This window comes from Rhinolophus sinicus, linkage group LG01 (assembly GCF_036562045.2).
Source record: "Rhinolophus sinicus isolate RSC01 linkage group LG01, ASM3656204v1, whole genome shotgun sequence".
Taxonomy (NCBI): Eukaryota; Metazoa; Chordata; class Mammalia; order Chiroptera; family Rhinolophidae; genus Rhinolophus; species Rhinolophus sinicus.
In genome coordinates this window covers 9,434,821-9,456,794 of record NC_133751.1, presented here as the reverse complement: position 1 = coordinate 9,456,794, position 21,974 = coordinate 9,434,821, and the positions used below count along the sequence as shown (strand labels likewise).

At 42.1% G+C, this 21,974-nt stretch overlaps 1 long non-coding RNA gene across 1 annotated transcript; it reads right to left on the bottom strand.

Annotated features, from left to right (window-relative positions):
• Positions 1-4,500: 4,500 nt before the first annotated feature.
• Positions 4,501-8,179, bottom strand: LOC141571606 (uncharacterized). The gene is made up of 2 exons (XR_012496513.1): positions 7,940-8,179; positions 4,501-4,875 (listed from the first exon to the last, which is right to left on the bottom strand). It is a non-coding gene; the product is annotated as an uncharacterized LOC141571606 (long non-coding RNA).
• Between the last annotated feature and the right edge of the window lie 13,795 nt (positions 8,180-21,974).

Here is a 21,974-nt window from a genome sequence, read left to right as displayed (position 1 = left end):
GAACCGTGTGCCTGCTCTGTGCCAGGCCCTGTGTCAGGTGCTGAGACAGGAGGTCTAGCAGGTCCTGGCCTCTTGGACCTTATAATTTGGTGGGCAATGCAAACAAGAGTTGCTTCCACAGCGGGGAGTGTGGTGACAGAGGGCGGCAGCTGGCTCTTTCTCAGCATGACCAGGGATTCAGCGTCCCAAGACCCAGCTCAAATTCCTAACCTCCCAACCTCTAGCTGTTTGACTTTGGGATAATTACCTCATATGTTTAAGCCTTAGTTTTCTCAGCTATAATATGAGGAAAAGACATCTGCCTTGTCTCCATAATGGGGTGTGATGAAGAGCTGGTGAAATCATTTATCTGAAAGCACCTTTGAGCTCATAAGGGGACTTTTGAGTTGGTTTTGGGAATACCAAGAACTTGGCTTTGGAGTTTCCAAAGATAATCTCTTACTGTTCACTGTTATGTTGTGCCACTACTGGTTATCAATGGGAGCTGGAAATCTGAAAAAAGCTATAGACATGCAGTATTCAATAGGGGATCCACTAGCCACATGTGGCCATTTACTACCTGAAATAGCATGAATCTGAATCAAGATGCACATTAGAAAGTGAACTCAGTAAGAAAAAAGAATGCAAAATATCTCACTAACAACTTTTATATTGATTAAATGGTAATATTCAATGATAATATTTGTCAATGATATGTTCAAATAATATATGTCCAAATGATAATATTTTGGATCTATTGGGTTAAATAAAATGGGTTATTAGAATTTAATTACTTTTTTAGTGTAGCTACTAGAAAATTTTAAATTACATCTATGGTGCACGTTGTATTTTTATTGGAAGTACAGCTATAGAGGCTCTCTTTGGAAACTTTATTCTGTACACAGTACACAGAATCATTCATGTAATTTCAAAGATGTGGCAGACCTTTAAAGTCCCATCTACGGAACTCTAAAATGACTATTTTAAAGGTTGCTTTTCATTTGCATTTAAAATATATACCAAGAATGTTCCTGTGAAATTAGATCACTTTAGGGAGAACCATTTCTGTGTTCCTCTACGCAGGAAATGGCTCATTGTCATTGTCATCAAAAAGGGTATATGGAAGGCCCGCCCTGGACTGTGTGCAGTGCATTCAGATCGAGACAGGCAGTGGCAGGTAGACAACTGAAGTGTCACTATCGCTGTGGGCTGAACTGAGGACACCCTAAAATTTCACTAATGAAGAGATTTTCCAAGTACCAAGTGAACAACCACACTTCCCTCCCATCCCTGAATCTTTCCCCTTTCCGTGGAAAAAGGACAAACAAAAAGGAAGAACTATCCTTTCAGTCCCTTTCTTATTACTTATCTCACTGAATTCACCCCTAAGTCCTTTGAGGTCTTATCCATGCCTCTTTTATCAGTTGAGGAAAGCAGGCTCACAACAGCTCAGAAACTTGCCAACAGTCATGTGGGTAGAAGGAGAATTGGGATGCAAACGCTTTGGTTGGTCTGTTTCTGCCACACAGCTGCTGCCAGAGGCAGGAGGAAAGTAAGAAAAGCAGAGTCAGCACCCAGGCGCAGACACTGGCCATGCCCCACCGCCTTGCCTTTATTTAATGAGAAGGAAATCATGGGGTTTGATTTTAAGAGAGGATCAACCATAAACCAGGTGTAGGGGATTCCTTGTGGTTCTTGGGGAGCCATCTTTTCATGGCTTCCTTTCCAAGCAAAACTCCTGCTAGATGCTTGCCAGCAAAAACAAAACCCCAAACAAACAAACTAAAGACCAGTCTATAGAATTCTTATGGTTTGGGTTAGATATGGTTCCCTGCCTAGAGAGGCCAGTGCAACGAACCATTTCCATCCACAAAAGATGGACTGGCAATGTGATCTTGCTTTAAACATGACCCTACAGAGGGCTTCTGGGTTGACTGTGATCTAATGAAATATTGGTGTTGGTGACCTCCTCGAGGCGTTTCCTAGCTGGCCTGGTCCCCAAGCAGAAGCAGCAGATCGCTGCCTAAGTTCTACGAGTGGGACGACCAGTGGCGATATAAAGGGCAAACAAACAAGAAAGTCTTTCTTTCCGAGAATGTTTCCACTGCAGTAAGGTTAGAAAGTGATCCAGGGGAGATATAAACTAGCCCTTTCATTTAGCAAAATAAAATGCCTATCCGCTTGGTAATCTGTGCCGTGGAAGTCCCAGCCAGAATCTTGTTTTCAAAGGTTTTGTTTAGTTTGCCACCCCCACGCCTCTCCTCCCACTGCTTAGCATCCTGCAGGACAACAAGAGAGGGGACAGTGGCCTGGCAGATGCTGCCACGTGCGATAGCCTTGTAGATTAGCTTCCATGGCATGTATATTAAATAAACCCAGGGAAAAGGTGAAGCCTCAATGACAGGAGGTGTCTGTGTTTCCTGGGGTTTTGTTCCAGTTTTAATGAATATAGATAAATACAGGGAATGTCTCAATTTTCAGAGCTGTGTTTTTTCATTAAACACTGCCACTCTTCACGGGGAAGGAACTAGACATTCCTGACACATGATTTGGCAGGTCTCCGTCACAAGTGGTCCAATACTGGCTTTCAGAAACCCATTCCAGATTTGGCCCAGACTGTCAAGCCTTGTCCAGGCCCCAACGAGGAGAGCACCTCTGGGCCTGGGCAGAGAGCCACGCTCTAAAAAAATACTTGCTGGGTCTCCCCAGGGATTCTGGTTGAGGAAAGCAAGTGATTTACTCTTCAAATGACCTTTCCCTCTGTGGAAAAGAATACATGGGATGAAAGTGCATGGGGTGCTTCAGGGGTCCCCACAAGCGTCTGACACAAGCAAAGGCGTGAAGGAGCTCCATGCATGGACCGTGGGAGAAATGTTTTGTCCCAGCTCTACCACACCTGCCCTTGGCCAGCTAATCTAATTACAGTACAACTGGTGGCAGCTGTCAAATTAGAAGTGAAATTGGCTTTAAGGTAAAAATGTATTATGTCCAAGGGTTGGGGCTGTATCTTCTCATGAATAGTGTCTCATTCAGCATTTCTCAAAACATGGTCTGGAGACCCTCCTATCCCCAGCATCAGAATCGGGGCACCTGTTTCAATTGCAAATTTTGGGACTCCTGCACACCTACCAAATATGGGAGAGTGAGAGCCAAGAGTTTGCATTGTACCAACCTCCCGGGCAGTCCTGATATACCCTGAGATCTGGGAACCATTGGATGTAAAAATTCCTTCATACATTTTTAAGCCATCACAGCAAACTGTGGCAGCGGAGAGTAAGATTGGTTTCGTTTTGCTAACGCCCATGTAAACTTGTTTCATTGTGTGTGTATTGTAGGGAAAGTTTGGACCACAAAATGCAGGGGCTACTTTAAGCCTTTGTTTCTGCTGATTGATACGTGTATCTTGTCCTTTTGCCATTGTGGGTCATCACGTGCCCAAGAACAGTATCTCTAAGTTATTTCTGTGTGTCTTCTGAGAAGAATTTGTCCTTCAATATATGTGACTGTAACATGTTGATAAAAAAAAAAGAAAAACAGTAAAATTATTTTGTTGAGTTTCTCATTTTTCTGAAGGAAACAGGTTTTAAGTGATAAAGCAATTGAGTGAAACATACTCTTCTTGATCTTACATGACAGAATATAGTATATGTTCTTGTGTATTCATGTACTGAGCATGCACACATGATCGGCCAAGAGTCTGAGATACCTGGTCCTCAGAGAACATGGCTTCTGAAATCTACACTATGCACAAACCTAGAATGATGTTTGTTGCTGAAAGGATACTGACATTAGATCAATATAGCAAGGAGTCAAATAGCGCATTGATGAATTTCAGATACATTTGTGTGGATATGAATTGCTTATTTTAGGACAAAGGGGATGTCTTAGTTTAAAGTTTTTTAGTTTTAAACTATCTGGTTAACTTAAGCAAAGCCTATGACTTTGGACAGCAATGATGCACCCCCTTCCCCCCATAACAAATGGACCTTTAACCAAGTAGTCCTCAATTACTGCAAAATCACTTTAACTCTCTGAAATACCCTAAGCCATTGCATCTAGTGACCACATGAAGACACCAATATTAAACCAAAGTCACAATAATCTTATGAACAATAGAAGCTTTCTTTGTAGTTCGTTTTGTGAACCTAGAAATACCAGGATGACCCCCTGAAACATCATCGTGAACAAAGAATGTTTTTTTCCTTCGCTGTGTGACCAGGGAGAGTCGTGAAAGTGTGTAGCCAAAAATTCTGTTAGTTTTAAAGGAGATACAGTTGATGATTTTGCTAGGAGTGTTTGTCTAGGAGGTCACATAAAGTCCAGCCATGCTTCCCTATATCATTTTCTCAGATCCTCTTACAACTTCCCTACCCCCATCATAGCGGTAGGGATCCACTTATGTCCTAATAAACACGAAATGTCATGGTACAAGATGAGGAAAATGCGAAGATACAAAATGTGTGTGTGTGTGTGTGTCCTTTTCTTGATCAGGATGAGAATGAAAAAGAAAAAAATCAGGTCTGAAAACATTGCAGAGTTTAATCAGGAAATCAAAATCCACTCTAAGTATTTTAAATAGAGGGTATTTAATACAGGGCATTGTTTAAGCAGGTGAGGAAAGCTCTGAGGAGCCAAAGGCCGGAGAAGGAATCAGGAAGTCAGCAAGAGCAGGAAGCTGCTACTCCCTTAGGTTGGAGAGTCAAGGGGAGGGGGAGCGTTGCCAGAGCCGGTATCTGGGTCACTTAGCACCCATAGTGGGCATTTGGGCCTGGGGCCGTGCAGGAGATGCAAGCGCTGCTGAGGCAGAGAGGAGGCAAGAGAGACCCTGGCTTCTCCCTTCTTCCCACTCCCCAATCTTCTGCCGATGCTGTGCCTTAGCCAAACTCACCCGGAAGCCTGGAAAACAATAGGCAGGCGTTAGCTCGTGGTGATCCGCGCAGCGCAAGGAGGAGCGATGGCTCTGACCAGCACAAGTCCCATCGCGAGTGTGGCAGGACTGACTCCTTGCTGACAAACATGGAATTCGTTGAATTATGGGAGCTCTGGCCCATCTCCTCAACCCCCTACCTCAGGGCATCTTTCCATCTGAACCATTTAGTTGCTTGAGGGTGATGAGCTGGGATTATCAAACCTCAGGTAAGGCAAGGGCAGACCTTTGTCAGAAACCACTGTGCTTGGCCATCTATCTGCCGAGGCTGCCTGGGGGCAGTGTTGTGGCTTTACCAGAGATTAGAAGTGGCCCAAGAAGCCCCATGAGAGCCACTAAGAAGGACCACAACTTTCAGAAATTCTTTGAAATGGGTTTGTGAAAGTGGGGTGGAGACCATAAAGCCATGCTAATTCTTTGCAAGGAGAATTGTACTAACTCATACGATTTAGCTAATATGTTGATCTAATATGGTAAAGAAAACATAGCAATCATGATTAGAATAACAATCCATTTATAAAATGCATCCTTGAGGAGAAAAGACACTTTATGTTGAGAACTGTAAGTGGCTTTCCATCAATTTCCTATACTGTTCTTCTCCCCATATAGACAGCAACCAATCTGGAATCCCACTTCATGGCATGGTCTGGCTTTTTTAAAAATAAACTTTTACGTTTAAAAATAGTTTTAGATCTACAGAAAAATTGCAAAGATGTACAGAGAGTTCCCATATGTTCTGCCCGTTTCCCTCTATTATTAACATCTTAGAGTAGTATGGTCCATTTGTTACAATTAATGAACCAATACTGATACATTATTATTAATTGAAATCTGTATTTTATTCCAATGTCCTTAGGTTGTTTTTTTTTTTTTTTTTTTTATAACGTCCTTTCATGTCCCTTTTCTGTCCCAGTATCCCATCCAGGATACCACATCATGTTTAGTTGTCAGGTCTCCTTAGTCTCCTTTTGCGACAGTTTCTCACCCTTTCTTGGTTTTTGATGACCTTGACAGTTTTGAGGAGTACTGGTTAGGTAGTTTGTAGAATGTTCCTCAATTGGGATTTGTCTGCTGTTTTGTTTTCCTCATAATTAGACTGGGATTATGGGTTTGGGGGAGGAAAAGTGCAAAATGCCATTTTCATCAAGTCTTATACATACTGTCAACATGATTTATCACTGTTGATGTTGACCTTGATCATCTGGCTCAGATAGTGTTTGTCAGATTTCTCTCTTTTCCTTCTCTTTCCATATTGTCTCATTGTGAAGGAAGTCACTATGTGTAGCCCCCACTTAAGGAATGGGAAACTATTCCCCACCTCCTCGAGAATGGAATAGCTACATAAATTATTTGTGATTCTTCTGCACTGGAGATTTGTCTATTCTGCCCTGCTTACTTATCTATTCAATCATTTATAGCACTGCGAACTCACGGATATTGATTTATTATTTGGGTTATAATCCAATCTATGTTTTCCTGCTCAATTTGTTTCCAGCTTAGGTCAATGGGAGCTCTTTCAGTTGGTTCCTGTGTCCCTTTCACATGCCTCCATCATTGTGGGGGTTTTTCCTCCTTTTTTTGGGCGGGTGACCGGAACATTCCCTTAACTTTTGGCACTGCAATATGTCTCAGGCTCACCTTGTATATTTCCTGCTCTAGTCCTAGAATCGGCCATTTCTCCAAGGAGCCCTGGATCTTTATATCAGAGAACAGTTTTAGTAACCAAGACATAGGTGCTAGATGTGATCAGTTTGGCCATCTTTAATCTATCTCTTTCCTAAACATACACCTTTTCCCAGGGCCAACTTTGGGCAAGACTCTGGAGCAGACAAGACAAATGAAGTGAAAATAATTCTGTTATTCCGTGGTCTAAGACAAGTTCTCTGCGTGGGGTATGAGCAGAGCTCCATGGTAATTGGAAGGTGGAAGGAGACGTCCACATGGGGATAAACATCACAGACGTCTTTGTCCTTGCTTTTGGACTTTACCTCCTATCTTCTCGGTCTATATTTTAGCAGCTCTGCTCTTATTCACTCTTTCATATGAAAGTCTAATATTAGATGGGTGCAAAAGTAATTGTGGTTTAAAAGGTTAAAAATAAATGCAAAAACCACAATTACTTTTGCACCCATCTAATATCAGCCTGACCTGAGTTTGAATTCTGGCTTTGCCACTTAGTAGCTATGTGACCTGGAGCAAGTTTCTCAACTACACTGAAAATTGGTTTCTTCATCTGTAAACTGGGGATGGTGATGCTAATAGGACCCACCTATAGAGGCCGTGCAATGCATGGCGAAGGCATGTGCAATGCTTGGCACACTGTCTGGCACAGTTGGGCACAGTGAATGCTGGCAATCACAGCAGCAGTCACAGCTACGGGCCCTTGTGGAATGACAGTCTTTGGAGCATCAGCTAATTCTTAGGACAGAGTTGCAGAAGAGGCTATAATCAATACAGGTTGTGAAGGCACAGCCAAAGAAGTGGCTGTGGAATAGGCTGACTTCTGGGGTCACAGTCAGGTCTGTCCTGCAGATGACATCACTTTTAAGAAGTAAACTGTAAATGATCAAGGTTTTGTGGTCACCTGACCTTTGGTGGTTCAGCACAAGCTCTAGCACCAAGAGGTGAGGTAGTATCTGTTGCCACCCCTCACTCCCACCCCGTGATTCATGCCCGTCAAAATGCATCAGCACTGCCTCCAACATCAACATCTGCTCAATGTCCCAGAAGGGACCCTCATGCTAGGTTTCCCCACCAAAGAGCTGCTTCTGCAGAAGGTGACAATGTGGCTAACAAATTGTTACCTGTTCTGGAAGGAAAACAGGACTTAAACTAAGCCTCTGCAGACAGGTTTGAGACCTTTTAGAAGCAGGCAAAGTATAGATTCTATGAGCTTTCCCCTGGTTAGGCGTATCCCAGGAGCCTTAAAATAGAGCCTCATATGGAGGTAGTGGTCATCCCATTGGGTGTTTTTGGTACCTGAGGGAGGGTGCGGCAGTCCCAACTGGTGTTTTGTTTTGTTTCTGTTTTTACCTGAGAAGCATCAGTGCGGTGATTCTCAAGGTGTGGTCCCTGGACCAGAAGCAGCAGCGTCATCCGGAAACTTGTTAGAAACACAAATTCTTGGGTCCCATCCCAGAACCACTGAATCAGAAACTCTGGAGGTGAGCCCTGCCTCCTCCCCTGCCCATGCGGTTCACATTTTAACAAGGTCTCCAGGTGACTCAGATGCCAGCTGAAGCTTAAGAACCGTTGATCTAAAGGATGCAGGACTTTCCAAAACTTTCCGTGTTAAATTTAAAGATATTCAGAACTCTAAGCGTCGTAAGAGACTAACTCTCTTGCATATGAGATTCAATAGGAGCACATCAAGTATTTATTGGATGAATGAATTGAAAAATACTGAAGTATTAAATTAAATTAAAACACAAGCCACTGACAGCACCAAGTGCTGGTGAGGATGTGGAGAAAGAGGAACTCTCATTGCTGGTGGGAATGCCAAATGGTACAGCAACTTTGGATGTCGGTTTGACGGTTCCTTAGAAACAAAATATACTCTTATCATACAATTCAGCTATCACACTCCTTGGTATTTATCCAAAGGAGTTGAAAACTGTCCACACAAAAACCTGCACATGAATGTTTATAGCAGCTTTATCTATAATTGCCAAAATGTGGAAGCAACCAATATGTCCTTTAGTAGGTGAATGAATGAATAAACTGTGGTCCATCCAGACAATGGAATATTGTTCAGCAATAAAAAGAAATGAGCTATCAAGCCACAAAAAGACATGGAAGAAACATAAATGCATATTTCTACGCAAAAGAAGCCAATCTGAAAAGGTTACATACTGTATGATTCTATCTGCTTGACATTCTAGAAAACGCAAAACTATGGAGACAATAAAAAGATCAGCAGTTGTCAAGAGAAGGTTATGAGGCAAAACACCATTTTTCTTTAGGCTGGCAATGAACCCAGCCGAACTTCCGTATTTTTAGCCAGAGGTAGCCCTATGGCAGTCTCAGCCAATGAGATGTAAGCAGATGTTGTTGGGTGGGGCTTTCAGGAAAGCTCTTTAAAAGAGGACAGAAAAAAAAGGTGGAGTGGGAGGAATAAATTGGCATGCACCTCTTGTCCTTTGTCCTTTGCTTTCTTCTGCTTGGAGGGCTGATGCAATGCTTGAGGTACAGTTGCCATCTTGTAATCATGAGGTGACCATGAGAACAAAAGCTGCAAATGAAGGAGAGGACACAGAAAGCTAGAAGAAATGTCAATTCTAGAGGGTGTTGTGCCACTGCTGTACCAGTCCTGAACAGCTTACCGCTGGATTCTTTTATATGAGAAAAAAAACAACCACCCTCATTTGTTTAGGTTGATATTTTGGGACTTCCTGTTACTTGCAGTCTAACTGAATCAGGGTATTTTCAGTCTACCTTAGCAGCTGAGAGTCCAGACTTAGAGGTCTGTCAGACCTGGTGATATGTCCTGCTACGTGACTTTGCACACAGTACCTCATATTTCTCAACTTTGGATATTTAATCTGTAAAAGGGGCATAACAACAGTTCTGACTGCTGTACTGTTTCAAGAATTACTTGAAATACTCTATTTTAAGTGCTATTAGCGTAGTGTCTTGCACATACTAAGGACTGACTAGATGGTAGCACAAAACGGAAGTTGCCTCCCATTACAGATATAGGACACATCATCGTGTACAAGAACTTTAAACAATAGGCTAGGTCTGGCAGCATTGTGTCTTGGACAATCTGAATATTGTATAACTGCTGGTTCATTGTCATGTGAAAAATCAGTTACCTGTTGCCAAGTGGATCTTCCCAGGCCTAACCCCAGACTGTTATTCACTCCCTTGCCCCTTGTAAGGGTTGATGCCTACACATCACTCTAGAGAAACAACCCCCACCCAATCAATACACAGCCCCTTACAGAGCAAGACAGTGTTATACAGAGAGAACAGGCCGTGATTCATGCCCGTAAGGCCGCCCCCTTGGACTCAGCTGATTGCACCAGAAGCAGACATGTAACCGGAAGGGACACACTCTGTGGACAGGTCAGAGGCCAAGCAAGGTCCTAGTGGGAAAAGTTCTTCCCACACGGCAATCGCTAGAGGAAAACACACCCTGGTGGCTGGTCACCCTTCACGAGGCACCTCAGGGCTGCCTGGCAAGCCGATCCCATGTCGGGGATCCATGCACCCTCCCTCCCTCTGAGATTTTGAATGTTTTTATCTCTTTTCAGAACTTCTCCCCCTCTTCATTCTCATTGGATGTTATTGCTTCTGATTTCAGTGAAAAAGTAGAAGCAATTGGAAGAGAATGGCTTCATTCTCCTAGAACTGAGTCTGTGCCCTTTGCACTGTCTTCCTTCCTGTTGCCAGGGATAAACTGTACCTGTTCCTTGCAGACGCCAGCCCTCACCTGGGCGCTGGGACCTATGTCGTCTTGCCATTCTAGAACATCACGCTAGAACTCTAGTTCTTCTCTCCCTCCTGTATCATAATGTCTGTCCCCCTCTTCCGGATCGTGTTCTATGCAAACACGCTCCGATGTTCTCATCTGGAAACAAGGAAAGCCTCCCTTTAGCCTGAACCCCTTTACCTCCCATCTCACTTCTGGGCCGCCCTTTGACAGCCCACTCCTGCTCTGTCCTCGCTGTTCCCACTTCCTCACTTCCAGTCCCTCTTGAATTTACTCCAGTCAGGCTTCTGTCCCCACCATTCCATGGAGACTGCTCTTGTTGCCATATCCAATGGCGAGTTCTCAGTCCTCGGCTTGTGCAAACTTTACAGCAGCAGTAATCACACCAATGATTACTCCTTTTTTGAAAAAGTGTCTTCACTTGGTCTCTTTGGTGTGGGAAATAGACACTAACAAATGCTTTTATAATGTGATGTGAGCTCTGTGTTTCCCCAAAAATAAGACCTAGCTGGACCACCAGCTCTAATGTGTCTTTTGGAACAAAAATTAATATAAGACCGGGTCTTACATAAGACCCGGTCTTATTTTACTGTAATATAAGACTGGGTTTTTAATATAATATAATATAATATAATATAATATAATATAATATAATATAATATAATGTAATGTAATGTAACGTAATATAATATAATATAATGTAATGTAATGTAATATGATATATAATATAATATAATATAATACCAAGTCTTATATTAATTTTTGCTCCAAAAGACGCATTAGAACTGATGGTCTGGCTAGGTCTTATTTTCGGGGAAACAGGGCATTAAGGCAAGGCCTTTATTTCATGTACAGTTATTTCCCCAGCACCCAGGACAGTGCTGGTTATGTATTAGGCTCATAGTATGTCTTTGTTGAGTGGATGAATCTAGATCAGGGGTCAGCAAAGGACAGTCCACAGGCCAAACCTGGCCCGCTGTCTGTTTTTGTAAATAAAGTTTTATTGGAACACAGCCACACTCATTCATTTACACATTGTCTAAGGCTGCTTTCACGTTACATCAGCAGAGTTGAATAGTTGTGGCAGAGACCATTTGGCTGGCCCACAAAACTGAAAATATTTACTCTCTGATCCTTTACAGAAGTTTTTTGACTCCAATTTAGACAATTATTTTGATTTCCACTTGTGCGGTGTGTCTAAGCCTCTGATCACAGGTTATCAAAGAGAGAAAGTTCACGTGGAGAGAACACAATGACCTCTCTCACCTATGAGCATTATCAGGGTTTGTCTGTGGTCAGAGGCTGAGAAGGGCTCTCCATGGTGAATAATTAAGTGGTGGTGGGGGAGGGAGTGGGGTGATGGGTGTTGAAGAAAAAAGAAAATTAACCTTATTAATAGGAAAACACTCCCGTGGGCAATCATTTTATACCATGTGCTTTGCATGTTTTATTTCACTTAATCCTCGTGTAATCCCGTGAGACAGGCGCTGCCTGCTCTCTCTAGTTTACAGATGAGGACATTGAACACATGCAACTTCAATGTTTTGCTAAAAGTCACACAGATCTATCTATGAAGTATCAGAAAGAAGGTCATCGATGCCAGTACCTGAGATAGACCCTGGCCCAGGTAGGAGTAACGATAACTGCAAACAGACATGAGGCTTATGATGAGGGGCAGGTATGGCTCTCAGTCCATCCCATCAACCTCAGGAAACTAAGGCACAGAAGATTGACTGACTCGCCCAAGGTCATACGGTCCTGATAAAGGGCGGTGCCTGCTAATCTGGCTCTAGTCGCTGTTCTTTGCCACTTTACCATAACCTGCAATAGATCCTCCGTGAGTACTTATTGAGCTAGTGGAATTGAGCCTGAATCTCCTGAATCCCAGCCCCAGAGCCTTTGCCACTGTCCTGCAGCGGCTGCCCTTGTAAGGTTCAGAGGGTTGTCCAGCGTTTTGCTTAGAGTACAGCTGGCAAGGAGGGAGAGCTGCAGCCATCTGACTCGTTCCTGCAGAAATTACTAGAATGTTCCAGAATTGACTCATCCTCTGTCTACATTTTTATCTCTCTTGGGACACTGCCCATTCCCTTGGGGAAACTGTAATTTCAATAACTGATGATAACATCTGCCTTTAGACGTGTGAATCACTTGCAAAAATGTGTCAGGAGAAAAACTAAACCTTCTAGTTTCATGCAGGTTTCTTACCAAATTCATTGAAGTAGCTTTCTTACTCAATCCTGTTTATAGGTGTGATTTGTGCAACCAAATATATTCTCCAACTGACGGTTGTACAAATTATGGCTCTCCAACGGGTGGTGAATTTTTCCCCCCATGTGTAAGTTGCTTAACCTAAAACATGGGATTTGATCTATGTTTCAAAATCAGATAAAAACTATTATAAGTTTTATGCACACTTGGCCATCTCTCAAGGACAAGGCTAATAAGAAAGGAGGTATTTTCTGTTCATTAAGGCACAGTTTCCATTTTCTGGTTGTGGGGAAAGAAAAAAATGACATCTTTCCCTCTGATTTATTCTTTCTGGGCTCCCATAAGAAAGTACCACACAGACTGAATGGCTTACACAACGGAAATTCATTTCTCAGTTCTAGAGGCTGGGAAATCCAAGATGCTGGTGAATTCTGTTCCTGGTGAGGGTTTTCTTCCTGGTTTGCAGATGGCCTCCTTCTCACTATGTCCTCACGTAGCGTTTCACTGGCACATGCTTTTGGGGAAAGAGATCTCTCTCTCTCTCCTTTTTTAGAAGCCCACCAATTCCATCGGATTAAGATCCCACCTTTATGACCTCCTTTAACCTCAATTACCTCCTAAAAGCACCATCTACAGATACAGTCACATTGGGGGTTAAGACTTCAGCATCAGAATTTTGAGAGGACGATATTCAGTCCACATAATGCTCTCCCCATCCCTGAGAACGTGACATGTGGCCTGACATCATGAAAGTTTGCTAGTTGATTTTGCAAATATCATTCCATCCAGTTTTGAGTCCATTCTAAACATGCTTCCATATGGGAATACCTTGAGCTATGTGCTTTAGCTTCAAGTCTTTCCACACATGAGGACAAATCATGTGTGTTGCGAAGAAGTTAATCATTTTTCTGACTCATCCAGATGGTAATAATAATAGCGGTTACCTTTTAACCATTGCTTAAAAGGTACCAGGTGCCATACTAAGCCATTTGTATCTCTAAGCATTTTTTTAATCTTTTAATCTTCTCGATAGCCTATGATGGATGAGGCAGTATTATTAGTACTCCCATTTTATAGATGAGGAAACCTAGGTTAGAGAAGTTGCGTAACTTGCTCAAGAGCACACACTAGGAAATGACTCAGCCTGGTTTTGAACCCAACACAAACTGCAAGGCATTCCCCTGACTACTCTCCATGCCTCCCAGTTGGTGAGGAGAGTTAAACTTTCATAGACTACAGCCCGTATCACCAGAAATTATGGTTCAGTACAACCCTTTAGATTAATCTCAAGCTGAAAAGGAAGGTAATTCATTTTGGTCCAGCTCTTGCTTTCATTCAGATTTCTTTTATTCATTTGTTTCTGTTAGTCACAATTGAGACAAAGGGACACCTTTCTGAAAAGTCACTCATAATTTAAAAACATTTTGCTCTTATTATATGCTTGAAACTTTTTGGAAAAAGACACCTCTGAAAAGCAATAATAGAGGATCGTAACAGTGCTATTCCCATTCTGTAAGTCATTTTAATGGCTGTCTTTTCTCACCTATGTGGAGTGCATCCTAAGACCATTTTATGGCTTTTTTTCAAGTGAAAATTTCCCTCAGTTTCGAGAAACCCAAAGGAAAAACGATGACAGAAAATGTTTTTCTTTTCTCTCTCGGTTCTGTGTTGCAAGTAATATGTTTTTGTCATGACTAAAGTCATTTTTACAAAGGAGTCCAGCTGTTTGAACAATCTGAATGAAAAGTCTAGAGAGGAATTGAAGCAATGCTTCTTCCTTCTCGAAAGCTAGCGGGAGCAGGATTTGGGCTACACCTTAGAGAGGAACAGTGATGGAAGTGAGAACACACAATCCAATCGGATATCCTTAGTTACTAGAATTAGGGGGCTTAACTCTTTTTTTTCTTTCTTCCTAAATGTTTACACTTGCAGGAGAATTTTTCAGCTTCCTGAGAAAACAATTTTTTTTTCCAAGAAAGATAAGAGTGTTTACCCTTTGCAGTATCTATTCAACAGCAAAGGAGTACTGCAGGAAGGAAATAAGCCCTTCAATTACAAATCAGCTTGTTTTAAAGCGTCCAGGCTTACTTTTCTTGTCTGTGCCTACTCATCCTATAAACTGTTTACCGAATAGTTAACTCTGCCCTTCTCCCACCCCCCTCAAGAATGGGAGGATGGAAGGAAACCAGGGATACGAAGTCATGTGGCAACAATGACAGTCATTTGGCCTGTTTAGAGGTGCTTATGCAGAAAGAAACACAAGAAAACAAAGGGGCAGAGTGTGTGAACTTCTAACCCTCATCCCCACATGCCTTTGGGTTGGTGGGTGGCATGAGCAAGCGTTCAAGTTCCCTGAAGTGGGCGTTTGTACGGGACCAAGTGACAAAGAACCAAAGAGGGTAAGAGCTTGTGAGCAGCAAGTGGAAAACTACCAAGAACGGTCCAACCCTGCCAGCCACTCTTGTCACCTCACTGAAGGGCCGGTCGCTTAGCTTTACTTCTCCACTCTGTGATTCCGGGAAGCCCGACCATTCTAATGGGACCAGCCCTTCCCACATAGATAGTAGAGATTTTGTTCAACAGTGAATTTTCTGTCCTAGCCCCCTTCTCAGTTCCTCTTGTCCAAATGGACTGGCACTTTATCAGTTGGGGGCACAGGAAATAGATAGAGGATATTAATTATTGCTAACTGACTTCTGCCTGTAATTCTGCCTGCAGCTTTTATGAACCCCACATGTTTCAATTAATATGTTGAAAAGACAACAATGACTCAAAAGTGTTAAGAGACAAGCGTATTTCAATTGATCCCTGCCCTGTGGTTGTCTGAATGGATCTGCTAAATGAGTATCTGGAGAAGGGCAGTAAGCATTTTGGAAAATAGTGTGAAAACACAGGCAAGACATGCAATGGCTACATCAAGGAGTTCCAGAAGGTTTTACCTCTGAGTTTAAATATTGGCTTTAGCATGTTGTGAAAGCTTTCTGGGGAGAGGAGGATATGGGAACCTGGGGAGGGGCAGAGGTCTTTTCATGAATATATGTTGGCTAAGGATGGTTGACACACTCGAACTGGTGGTTTGTGGTTTTGCAAAACATGCTTTGCAGGAAGGCATTGAAGTTTTTCTGTAAAATACACTGGTTCTGGTGTTGAGGGAGGTGGGATTGATCTAGAGTTTTCTCTTATTGTGACACCCTGAACAAGAAACTTAATCTTCATGAGTGTTTGTTAGAAGAGGACAATGATTCCTGCCTATATCAAATGAGGTAGTGGGTGAGAAAGTGCTTCGTAAAACACATTACCATAAACACTATATAAATTCATTATATGGCTTGTAAATAATGGAAGCCCTGAGAGACATCAATGATAGAAGGATGGGCAGGGGTGAGAAGACCAAGAAGGAGAGTGAGACAAAGATTTCAGAGTGATCCAAGGGAGACAGGGAATAGATAGCATCTTAAGGAAAGAAGGAATGCTGCCAGGTCAGGTTAGATGTGAAAGTTGTGGGTTTGAATTGTGTCCCCCCCAAAACATATGTTGAAGCCCTAATCTCTGCTATCTGTGAAGGTGACTATATTTGGAAGTACGGTCTTTGCAGATATAATTAGGTTAAGATGAGGTCATACTAGAGTTTAGGGTGGGTCCTAACCCACGACTAGTGTTCTTATAAGAAGAGGGAACTTCGTATACAGGGAAGAGGCCACGTGAAGACAGAGGCAGAGATTGGAGTGATGTAGCTACAAGCCAATCACTAAGGACTGCTGGCTACCACCAGAGCTGGAAGAGGCAAGGAAGGACCCTCCCCCAGTGCTTCAGAAGGAGCATGGCCCTGCTCACACCTCCATCTCGGACTTCCGGACTCTAGAACAGAGAGAATAAATTCCTGTTGTTTTAAACCACCAGCAATTTGTGGTAATTTGTTACAGCAGCCCTAGGAAATTAATACAGGAAGGGAAAGTGTCTACCAGGTTTAGCAACAAGGAAGTTATAAGAAACCATGGTGAGAGAAGCTTCAGTATAGCAGTGAAGGGGTCTAGATGGGAGCTAATGATAGGGGAGAAATGGAGACCGAACACAGGCAACTCTTTTGAAAATTCTGGCTATGTAGGGAAAGAAGAGAGAGGGCAGTAGCTAGAGGGTATCAAGATTTTGTTTTTAACATGAGAATTTGATCATATTTCAATGCTGATGGGAAGAGACATTAAAGAGGAAGACTTTTTTTGAATATACAGGAAAAGGAAGAATTTGTTATGAGGAAAGTCATTAACAGAAGCAGGTATGGGATCCAGAGTGGAGAGTGGTGAGCTCGGGTGAAGATGCAGATGGGTCTGGAAGTTTGGCCGCAGGAAGCCCAGTGAGTCTGTTGGACAGCGTCCTGGGGTTGCCAGAGTGCAAGGCCGCCCTGAGGGCAGCAGGGCACAGCACTCAGAAGTCCGAGAATGGAGAACAAGGCTGGTGATAGCCAATAGGCACAGCAAGAGCGCTGACAGGGAAAATGGAGGATTGCTAGGTAGGCACCATAGAAAGGCCTGGTGGAAGTGGGGTGTAGCCAACCTTGTGATTGCCTCTCTCACCTACCCCCTCTTCTTTGCTGACTGAACCCCTGTGTCAGGAAACCATCACTCAGAGAAGATGCCCCCTCTCTCCTTCTGCTGAAATTACCAAGTCTGGATGGGGAGTAGGGTAGTCAATGTCAACTGCTGGAACAAACCAGCCCAAGATTTCAGTGGCCTAATCCTGCATGCATTTATATTTTGGTCTACGAGTCAGTGGCTCTCGTCAAATGCAGACTCAGGGATCTAGATTCCTTCCAGCTTGTGAAGCTGCCAGAGCTATTCCTTGTAGAAGACTAAGCAAGAGGGTGAGCCATTGCACTTGGGGCTAGGCTCATCCTCTTGGACCACATCCCACTGGCCAGAACCCTGTCATATACTCGCAACTAACAGCAAGGGAAGCTGGGAAATGTAGTCTTCTGTGTGCCCAGTTAGAAGAATGGAACTAGTCAGCACGTGGAAAGTCTCTGCCTCAGTGTGTGATACCTAGAAGAACGGCAGCCATGGTACAACCATGAGGACCCTTAATCTGACATGCTGAGGGTGGGAGAGTGGGAAGATGCAAAGAACCTGGATCCTTAATGACATCATTAAGCTGCCAATAGAATCAGTCCCAGATTATGCTGTCAGTATTTTTTTTTAATGAGAGATAAAAACTTTTCCTATTACCAAACATTTTTGAACTACTACTTTTCCTATTACCAAACATTTTTGAATTACTGACAACCAAAAACTCCCCATTCAGAAACCATGAATTTAATTGTATTATACAAACAAGTTATTACTCTTAGATTACTGTATTTCACTTTAGGCAAAGAGGTAAAATATACAAGAAATTCAGAAAATTCACCTTGTTAGATCTTTTCTTGCAGCCCCAACGGGAAACAGGAATCAAAATACTTTTGGTCTTAGAGTTAGAGTAGGACAATGTTTGCGTGAGATTCACAATGTGTAAGACAAGCAAGACTGTGACACACCAACTGGCATTTTAAACAGTCTGTCATTGACTGTTAAGCTCCTTCACAAACCTCTCTAAGAGGCTTCACTCCCTCACTTATCAAATATTTATGTAGAACTTACTATGTGTGATTCCTTCTACCTTCACCTGCTAGATTGTGTACTACCCAGAAATGATATTTCTCTTGTTAATTTTTATACCCTGGTTACCTAGTAAACAGGATTTGATACATAGATGGCACATAAATAAATATTTGTTGAATAAACTTTGATCTGATTTTCCTGGTAGAGTTGAAGACACGTGGGTTTCAGCTTCAGACAGTGCTGGAATGGAATCATGACTTTGATACTTAGAGTGACCTTGGGAAAGTTACTTAATTCAGCTGAGCCTCAGATTCCTACTTATTGGTGATAAAAATCCACGCAGGAGCATATTTAAAGTGACTAGTTTATTCCTGGCACAAAACAGGTACGTTGTAAATGGCTGTTCTCCTTTTCTTCTTCCTCCTTCTTCTAGCATGTGATCAATCAAGCCACTCCATACTTCCCAACTGATGCGTATTCTGGAAACTCAAGTTATATGATAAACATAATTAAGAAGGTGAATCTGCTGCCAGAAAATTATGTAAAACACTTGCAAATTATTTTTGCATTAATTTCTGTTTTGTATGATCTATGACAGGGTTTCCCACTATTAGTATAGATAATGGAGGGCTAACAATCTTTCATTTTAATTGCCATGTGCTCAGAGCATCTCCCAGACACACAAACGCAAAGAAAAAATATCTTCTCTCCATTTTTTCAGGTGAAGTATTTGTCTTTTCAGCTGAACTCAAGGGTAGTTTAAGTTCTAATCTCATGCTAACATTCTAGGCTCTGACCGACTATCTTTTTAGTTTAACTTACTTCTTCTCACAATTGATCTGGGAGGCACAATTTTATGACAGGGTTAGACAGGTGTTATTTGTGCCTGTTGGCACTATCTGTGTAGGCAAAGCAGAGGGTGTAGCTTGTGCTTATTTTGTCTGAATTAAAGAGTGCTGCACTCGATCAGAAGCCTTAAGTTTGTGTCTCAGCTCTGTGATTTATCTGCAGTGTGGTACTGGGTATTTCACTTCAAATGTGCCCTAGCCTTGGTTTCCTCTTCTGTAAAATTAGGGTTTTAGATCAGATAATTCTGGAGGTTCCTTGAACTCTAAATTCTGTGCTAAGGGTTTCTTTGCTATTTCCTTTTCCTCTTCTTGATTTCTTATTTCAATATCCACTTCTTAAATAATTCAACAGAAGAACAAAACCAATCAGTGCTCCATTATTTTTCCATAAAGAAAAAGAAAAGAAAGAAAGAAGTAGCCTAAATGTCCAATAAGAGGGAGAAGGCTAAGTGAATCATGGTAAATCAATCACTTCATTGAAATGTTATCCAATGATCAAAGGGGATGCTTATGAAGCCTCTCTAGCAAAACAGGAACATGTTTTTGCATGATGTTAAATGAAAAAGACAGAAGACAAATGATCCCTCAGCGATGATAACAACAATCTAGACAGTGTACAGAAATATATAAAAATTCTAGAAGGAAATAGGAAAAGTGAAAACATTGATATGTAAAAAGTATGGTTACTTTCTCATTTCTTATGAGAGGAGAAAATGTTCCATATAATTTATATTTTTTATTGGGTGTCTTGCCTTGCCAATTTATCTAAAGTAGACTAATGGCTTTAGAGTCCTTAAATGCTAGAAGGGGCTGGAGGTCAGCTGACCTCAAGCAGGTTAGATCCCAGGCAATCCCTCCACTGTGTCTAAGCTCTTTCCAGGGAGTTTGTCCTAGTGACAGTGATAGAGGAAAATGTATTCCCCAAATAGATTAGGCATTTTTTTCTCTCTCTCTGCCTTCCCCGTTTTTGTTTTCTTTTCTTGTTGTTATTTACTTTCCCCCAATACTCTTTTTTCCCCCCATGGAGGAACAATTTAGATACAATTAAATGCACAGACATGAAGTATACAGTTCCGTGAGTTTTGATAAATGTATACATCCATGTAATGAACTCTCTAATCAAGATACAGTACACTTTCATCACCGTAGAAATTCTCTGTGTCCTTTCCAGTAAATCCCCTTGCCTCCAGGCCACCACTGTTTTGATTTGTATCAACATAGATGAGTTTTGCCAGCTTTAGACCTTCATATAAATGCAATCATACAGATGGTTATTTTGTTTTTTGGGGGGTTTCTTTTGTCCTGGCTTCTTCTGTTCAACATATGGTTTTTAGGATTCACCTGTGTGGTATGTATCAGCAGCTCATTTCTTTTTATTCCCAGGGAGTTTATTCTTCTGGTGAACTAAATAATGGCCTCAACAATATCCAGATCTTAATCCCTGGAACGTATGAATCTTATTTTATGTTGCGAAAGGGATTTTGCAGGTATGATTAAGCTAAGGGTCTTGAGATGGGGAGATTAGTTTGGATTATGCATGTGGGCCCGAAATGTAATCACAAGTAAGAAGAGGGAGATTTGAATACAGAAAAGGAGAAGGTGACATGACCACAGAGGCACAAATCAGAGTGATGCATTTTGAAAAGGCCATAAACCAAGGAATACAGGAAATCACAAGACATACCTAGGAATGGAATTGTTGGGGCATAGAGTGGGTGTGTGTTTATAAGAAACTTTGTTTTCCCGTATGATTATGCCATTTTACACGTCCACCAACAAAGTCTGAGACCCGATACTTTAAAAAAAATCCAAAACAAATAAGAGGGCTGGGGTCATTCACCCCAAAGGGTAAGGGATTGGTGAGAGTCAATTCCTGGGTTCTTTCTGGATATTTCCAGACCCTGATTACTTCAAGAGTCCTCAGCATGAGCTCTAGGACCAGATCTATGCCGATATTTTTTCCTTTATTTTCTTTTCTTGAAAAAGAACTAATTTACCTGCCCAGTCACCCCCATCTCTTTTCTCTTCCTTCTGTCCCTGTGCTCCCCATGAGCACATACTGTACTTTCTCTGTGGGCGGGAGTCACAGCCCCAGGGACCTGGACAGCCCAGGGAGCAGGAGCCTGTGAGTCTAGACTTCAGGGTCCTGAGAGTGACAGAGGAAACAGGAACGCAGCATGCTGAATGCCTTTCCCATTGGGGCAGTCAACCATATTATTCTTCAGTTAATGGAATTTTCTTGCTCTTCTAAGTAGAAAAACACCAGGAGTCCAGAAGCCGCCCACTACAGTAGTTGATAAAACACTCAGAGAAAAGGGATCAGAGAAGGGGAGGGAGGAAGGGGAGGAGAAAGTCTTGCAGGATCTGTGTGTTTTGTTTGTTTATTCGTTTGGTTTTCTTTTTTTTTTTTGAGTTGGGGAAGAAAATGGAAGGACTGTATTGTTATTTTTGCTTTTGTTTTTTCACCTAAAGAAAATTAGCCAGGGTGACTTCCAATCCTGATCTCTCTAGATTCCAGAAGCCTTCTGAAGTTAAGCTCAAGAACAAAGAGGTGGTTGTTTTTCAGACGCAATCTTGATGAGCCAAGTTTTGAGACCTGAAAGAGGATCTGGAATTTGGGGGTCAGCTGGTTTATTCCCCACGATTCTCAAACTTGTTCAGATCATGGATTTTAAAAAAATGGTTCATCAGCTTGCTAAAACACTTCTCCCTTCTCTTTCCATTTATAATACCCCTGTAGTAATACCTTGCATAGCATGTAAACTTCCAAACACATGCCTTCCATAAGAGCCAGTGTTATATTCTGGTATGTCATTTGGAACTCCTGAGTTTACATCTGCATAAACCCTGATGTACTTCTGTGGTCTGCTGGCTATTTTGAAAATGATGGGAATGCAAGACCATGACTGTCATTTGTAATCTTTTGGGGTGAAAGAGAATCTTGTATATTATCAGTGAGGCCAGACCCATCCCGAATCTTAGTCCTA